Source organism: Trichechus manatus, unplaced genomic scaffold (assembly GCF_000243295.1).
Source record: "Trichechus manatus latirostris isolate Lorelei unplaced genomic scaffold, TriManLat1.0 scaffold00026, whole genome shotgun sequence".
NCBI classification, from domain to species: Eukaryota; Metazoa; Chordata; class Mammalia; order Sirenia; family Trichechidae; genus Trichechus; species Trichechus manatus.
In genome coordinates, this window is record NW_004443962.1 from 11,578,631 (window position 1) to 11,585,535 (window position 6,905).

The following is a 6,905-nucleotide window of genomic DNA, read 5'->3' on the forward strand; positions in this document are numbered from 1 at the left end:
GTCAATAAAACACAGGTAAACATCTTTCTGGTATTCTCTGCTTTCAGCCAGGATCCACCTGACATCAGCAATGATATCCCTGGTTCCACATCCTCTTCTGAATAAAACTTGAATTTCTGGCAGTTCCCTGTCAATATACTGCTGCAGCTGCTTTTGAATGATCTTCAGCAAAACTTTACTTGCGTGTGATATTAATGATATTGTTTGATAATTTCCACATTCGGTTGGGTCACCTTTCTTGGGAATAGGCATAAATATGGATCTCTTCTAGTCAGTTGGCCAGGTACGTGTCTTCCAAATTTCCTGGCATAAAGGAGTGAGCACTTCCAGTGCTACATCCGTTTGTTGAAATATCTCAACTGGTACTCCGTCAATTCCTGGAGCCTTGTTTTCTGCCAATGCCTTCAGTGCAACTTGGACTTCTTCCTTCAGTACTGTCGGTTCCTGATCATATGCTACCTCCTGAAATGTTGAATGTCAACCAATTCTTTTTGGTGTAGTGACTGTGTATTCCTTCCATCTTCTTTTGATGCTTTTCTGCGTCGTTTAATATTTTCCCCATAGAATTTTTCAATATTGCAACTCGAGGCTTGATTTTTTTCTTCAGTTCTTTCATCTTCAGAAATACTGAGCGTGTTCTTCCCTTTCGGTTTTCTACCTCCACGACTTTGTACATGTTATTATAATACTTTACTTTGTCTTCTCGAGCCACCCTTTGAAATCTGTTCAGCTCTTTTACTTCATCATTTCTTCCTTTCACTTTAGCTACTCCACGTTCAAGAGCAAGTTTCAGAGTCTCTTTTGACATCCATTTTGGCCTTGTCTTTCTTTCCTGTCTTTTTAATGACCTCTTGCTTTCTTCATGTATGGCTTCCTTGATGTCATTCCACAGCCCATCTGGTCTTCGGTCATTAGCGTTCCAAACGTCAAATCTATTCTTGAGATGGTCTCTAAACTCAAGTGGGATATGCTCAAGATTGTACTTTGGCTCTCGTGGACTTGTTCTAATTTTCTTCAGTTTCAACTTGAACTTGCATATAAGCAATTGATCTGTTCTCCTGGCCTTGTTCTGACTGATGATATTGAGGTTTTCCATTGTCTCCTTCCACAGATGTAGTCGATTTGATTCTTGTGTATTGCATCTGGCAAGGTCCACATGTATAGTCACTGTTTATGTTGGTGAAAAAAGGTATTTGCAATGAAGAAGTCATTGGTCTTGCAAAATTCTATCATGCGATCTCCAGCATTGTTTCTATCACCAAGGCTGTATTTTCAAACTACCAATCCTTCTTCTTTGTCTCCAAGTTTCACATTCCAATCACCAGTAATTATCAGTGCGTCCTGATTGCATGGTTGATCAATTTCAGACTGCAGAAGTTGGCAAAAATATTCAGTTTCTTCATCTTTGGTCTTAGTAGTTGGTGCATAAATTTGAATAATAGTCGTAGTAACTGGTCTTCCTTGTAGGTGTGTGGATATTATCCTATCACTGACAGCTTTGTACTTCAGGATAGATCTTGAAATGTTCTTTTTGATAATGAATGCAATGCTATTCCTTTTCAATTTGTCATTCCCGGCATAGTAGACCATATGATTGTCCAGTTCAAAATGGCCAATACCAGTCCATTTCAGCTCACTAATGCCTAGGATATCATTATGCGGTCCATCTTATTTTTGACAATTTCCAATTTTCGTAGATTCATACTTCGTACATTCCATATTCTGATTATTAATGTATGTTTGCAGCTGTTTCTTCTCATTTTGAGTCATGCCATATCAGCAAATGAAGGTCCCGAAAGCTTGATTCCATCCATGTCATTAAGGTCGACTTTACTTTGAGAAGCCAGCTCTTCCCTAGTCATCTTTTGAGTACTTCTTCCTAGTCTATCTTAAAGCTGTCTGGAAGCTCAGCTGAAGTAGACTGCTGGGTACTTCTTCAGCTGAATTTCAGCTCAGCTGAAACCTGTCCATCATGGGTAACCCTGCTGGTATTTGAATACTGGTGGCAAAGCTTCCAGCATCACAACACTGCACAAGCCCCCTCAGTATGTATGACAAAGTGACAGACCTGTGGGAGCACTAGCCATTAGAGAAATGCAAATAAGACTACAATGAGATACCATCTCACCCTGATATTACTGGCACGAATCAAAAAAACCAGAAAATAACAAATGTTGGAGAGGCTGTGGGAAGATTGGAACTCTTATGCACTGCTAGTGGGAATGCAAAATGGTACAACGATTTTGGAAAATGATATGATGCTTCCTTAAAAAGCTAGAAATAGAAATACCATACAATCCAGCAATCTCACTCGTAGGAATATATCCTAGAGAAATAAGAGCCTTCACACGAACAGACATATGCACACCCATGTTCATTGTAGTGTTATTCACAATAGCAGAAAATGGAAACAACCTAAGTGCCCATCAACAAATGAATGGATAAACAAAGATCACTCTCAGATGTTAGGCATCTTATAAGGCTATAGTAATTTAAAAGTTTGATAAGAGCATAGAAGTAGGTAAATAGATTACGAGAGAAGACACAAAACGGAATACTATGCAACGATAAAGAACAATGATGAATCTGTGAAACATCTCACAGCATGGATGAATCTGGAGAGCATTATGCTGAGTGAAATGAGACAATCACGAAAGGACAAATACTGTATTAGACCACTATTATAAAAACTCATGAAAAGGTTTACACACAGAAAGAAACAATTTTTGATGGTTACGAAGGAGGGGAGAGGTGGGTAGGGAAAAACACTAAATAGAGAATAGATAAGTGGTAACTTTGGTGAAGGGTAAGACACAATACTGAGGAAGGCAGCACAACTTCACCAAGGCAAGGTCACAGAAGCTGCATAGTTACATCCAAACTTCCTGAGGAACCAAATTACTGGGCTGACAGCTGGGGACCATGATCTCAGAAACATCTTGCTCAATTAGCATAGCATAGTTCATAAAGAAAATGTTCTACATCCTACTTTGGCGAGTAGCAACTAGGTTCTTAAAAGCTTGTGAGCAGCCATCTAGGTTCTTAAAAGCTTGTGAGACTGGTCCCAACACGTCTGGAGCAAGGGAGAATGAAGAAAACCAAAGACACAAGGAATAGATCAGTCCAAAGGACTAACGGACCACAAGCACAACAGCCTCCACTGCTGAGTCCAGTACAACTAAATGGTGCCCAGCCACCACCACCAATTGCTCTGGAAAGGAACACAATAGAGGGTCCCAGACAGAGCTGGAGAAAAATGTAGAACAAAATTCTAACTCACAAAAAAGACCAGACTTACTGGTCTGACAGAGACTGGAGAAACCCTGAGATTATGGCCCCTGGACACCCTTTTAACTCAGTACTCAAGTCACTGCTGAGGTTCACCCTTCAGCCAAAGATTAGACAGGCCCATAAAGCAAAATGAGACTAAATGGGCACACCAACCCGGCGCAAGGACTAGAAGGCAGGAGGGGCAGGAAGGTTGGTAATGGGGAAACCCAAGGTCAAGAAGGGGAGAGGGTTGACACGTTGTGGGGTTGGCAACCAACGTCACAAAACAACATGTGTATTACTCATTTAATGAGAAACTAATTTCATCTAAAGCACAATAAAAAAGAACATGTGCTCTCTTCCCAAGTGGACAGAGAATTAAAACTTAAAAAAAAAAAAAAAGAATTCTACCACTAAAATTACCAACAACGCTATGGATTGAATTGTGTCTCCCGAAAGATGTTGAAATCCTAACCCCTGTGCCTGTGAATGTGAACTTGTTTGGGGAAATAGAGTTTTTCTTTGCAGATGTTATCAGTTGGGTCATACTGGAGTAGGGCGGGTCCTAATCCTTTCTGGGTGTTTTATAAAAGAGGAGGACAGACATGGAATCAGGTCACACATGGGGCAAGACAGCTGCCATATGAAGATGCATCTACAGGCCAAGGAGCACCAAGGAACACCTGGGGCTACCAGAAACTGGAGGAGACAAGGAAGGATTTTCCCCTGGAGCAGACAGAGAGAGCAGGGTCCTGCTGACACCCTGAGTTTGGACTTCTGGCCCCCAGAATGTGAGACAGTAAGTTTCTATTCTTTAGAGCCCCCACTGTGTGATGTGTTGTTAAGGCAGCACTAGGAAGCTAAGACACTATCAAACTTAAAAAAGAACAAAGATCACTATCAGATAGTAGGCAGCTTATAAAGCTATAGTAATTTAAAAGTTTGATAAGGGCATAGAAATAGGTAAACAGATTACTAGAGAAGACTAAAGAATTTCATAAACCTGTGCGTATATGGGAAATGATTAAAATATCATTTCAAATTAGTGAGGAAGGGATGAGTCATTCAAAAATTGGGGTATAGTGATAGGTTATCCATTTGTAAAAATATCAAGTTAGAGTCCTATCTCAAATGTTCACAGAAAACTCCAAATGGATTAAAAGCCTAAATATAAAAATATAACTATGAAAATAAAAAAGATATGAGAGTATTTTATGACTTTATAGAAATAAAAGTCTTCGTTGAAATCAAGTTGAGAAGTCCTAAAAGTAAAGGATTTTAAAATCTGACTACATTAAAAGAAAAAAACCTCATATGAAAAAGTGATATTATCAATAAAGCTAAAACGTGAAGGACATTGAGCAAAAACATTGCAATATGTAACGGTACCAATTTTTTGAAAATATTAGAATGATATGTTTTATCCTATTTACCCTCCCCCCACCCCCTCCAATCATTTTCCCCTTTAGCCATTTAGCCACTGTGGCTCAGAGAAGAGGGAGACACAAATGCAAGTTAGGAAGGGAGAAAGATGTGGTATATGTGAAATCTCTGGCAGACAGGAAGGGGAAATAAAAGGAAATCCCTGGATCCAGGAAAAGAGAGAGCAGTGAGACATATTTTTCCTGGATTTCTTCCCTCTGGGTTGATACCAGAGGGTGATGGCGAATGTTAGTTTGAGGAAGGCAAAGTAGTCCTCCTCTCTATCTGGAACTGTGGGAAGAATGCTGGCTGAAGAATGAAAATAGAGGTTTGGCAGAGAGAGTACCTAGGTTATTCTCCTGAGTCAGTTTCAGCTCCTGTGTGGCATGGAAGCACTTGCTGATGAAGATCAAAGACCACAGCTTTCAGTATGGATTACACCTCAACATAAAGAACACAAAAATCCTCACAACTGGACCAATAAGCAACATCATGATAAACGGAGAAAATATTGACGTTGTCAAGGATTTCATTTTACTTGGACCCACAATCAACACCCATGGAAGCAGCACCCATGGAAGCAGCAGTCAAGAAATCAACTGACGTATTGCATCGGGCAAATCTGCTGCAAAAGACCTCTTTAAAGTGTTAAAAAGCGAAGACGTCACCTTGAGGACTGTGGTGCACCTGACCCAATACATGGTATTTTCAGTCGCCTCATATGCATGTGAAAGCTGGACAATGAATAAGGAGGAATGAAGAAGAATTGATGCATTTGAATTATGGTGTTGGTGAAGAATATTGAATATACCATGGACTGCCAGAAGAACAAACAAATCTGTCTCAGAAGAAGTACAGCCAGAATGCTGCTTAGAAGTGAGGATGGCAAGACTTCGTCTCACTTACCTTGGACATGTTATCAGGAGGGACCAGCCCTTGGAGAAGAACACTGTGCTTAGTAAAGAGGAGGGTCAGCAAAAAAGAGGAAGACCTTTAATAAGATGAATTGACACAGTGGCTGCAACAATGGGCTCAAACATAGGAACGATTGTGAGGATGGCCCAAGACTGGGCAGTGTTTCATTCTATTGTACATAAAGTCACTATGAGTCAGAACCGACTCGAAGACACCTAACAACAACAAGTGGTGTGGAAGATATGTATCCAGAAGCTCCCCCAGCCCCACAGGAAATGTAGATGTAGTAAGTCATTAAGATAAGAGCCAGTGGGTTTACCATAGGGCCACTGAGGCTAAGCAGCAGCTAGAGTGGGAGGGGGGGAAACTAGACGGTGCTATAGAAGCTGCAGAATCAACAGTCTAACTAGGGGCCAGGGTAAGACAGAGAAGACATAAGGGATTCACAGCCAAGGTTAGGTGAGTTAGCAAGTGAAGACCACAGGGGCCTGTCCAAAATAAGAGAGAAAACAACACTCTCACCCATTGTACTTCAGCATCGATCAGTGAACGGTGCTCAAGGGTCAGAACAGACCAGCCGCTATTATAGAGGACCCCAAGGCAGAACAAGACCCCCTCTCCCTTTGCCATGAGGTCATATAAGACTTCCTGTATTCCCAGAAGCCATCTTTCAGGGAGGAAGAGGGAGAGAATATCTGAATGACCTTTAGGAAGAGGATTCAAAAGCAAGGAAGAATAAATTATAGAAAATAAATGAGCTACATTAATTTCCAGAAACCAAAACCAAACCCATGGCCATCGAGTTGATTCTGATTCAGATCGATCCTATAGGACAGAGAAAACCTGCCCCATAGGGTTTCCAAGGAGCAGCTGGTGGATTTGAACTGCCAACCTTTTGGTTAGCAGCCGTAGCTCTTAGATAAATAACTTGTAATAAAGATTCAGACTCCATTTTTTGATGTTTGACTGTTGACAACTTTAAAGCCAAACCCCTTCCTCTTCTTCTGTCTCACATCTGGACATGCTGATAAGAAAACCTGTGTCCCCTCCTTTGATATTGGCAGGAGGTTCAAACCATGCAAGCCCCTTGCCACATGAGGGAACCTTCACCCCCATCTTCAACCCCTAACCACAATAAAAATCCCAGGCCAGTCTCTTTTCCTTCTCTTTCAAGCCATTTTCAGACCAGCTTGGGAGCCACCCTGCTCTCCCCAGAGAGCCTCATTATTTGAGTAATAAACCTTTTCATACTCTCTTCGTGTTGTGTGTGGTGTCCTCAGTCTCAACATCTGAAGGAA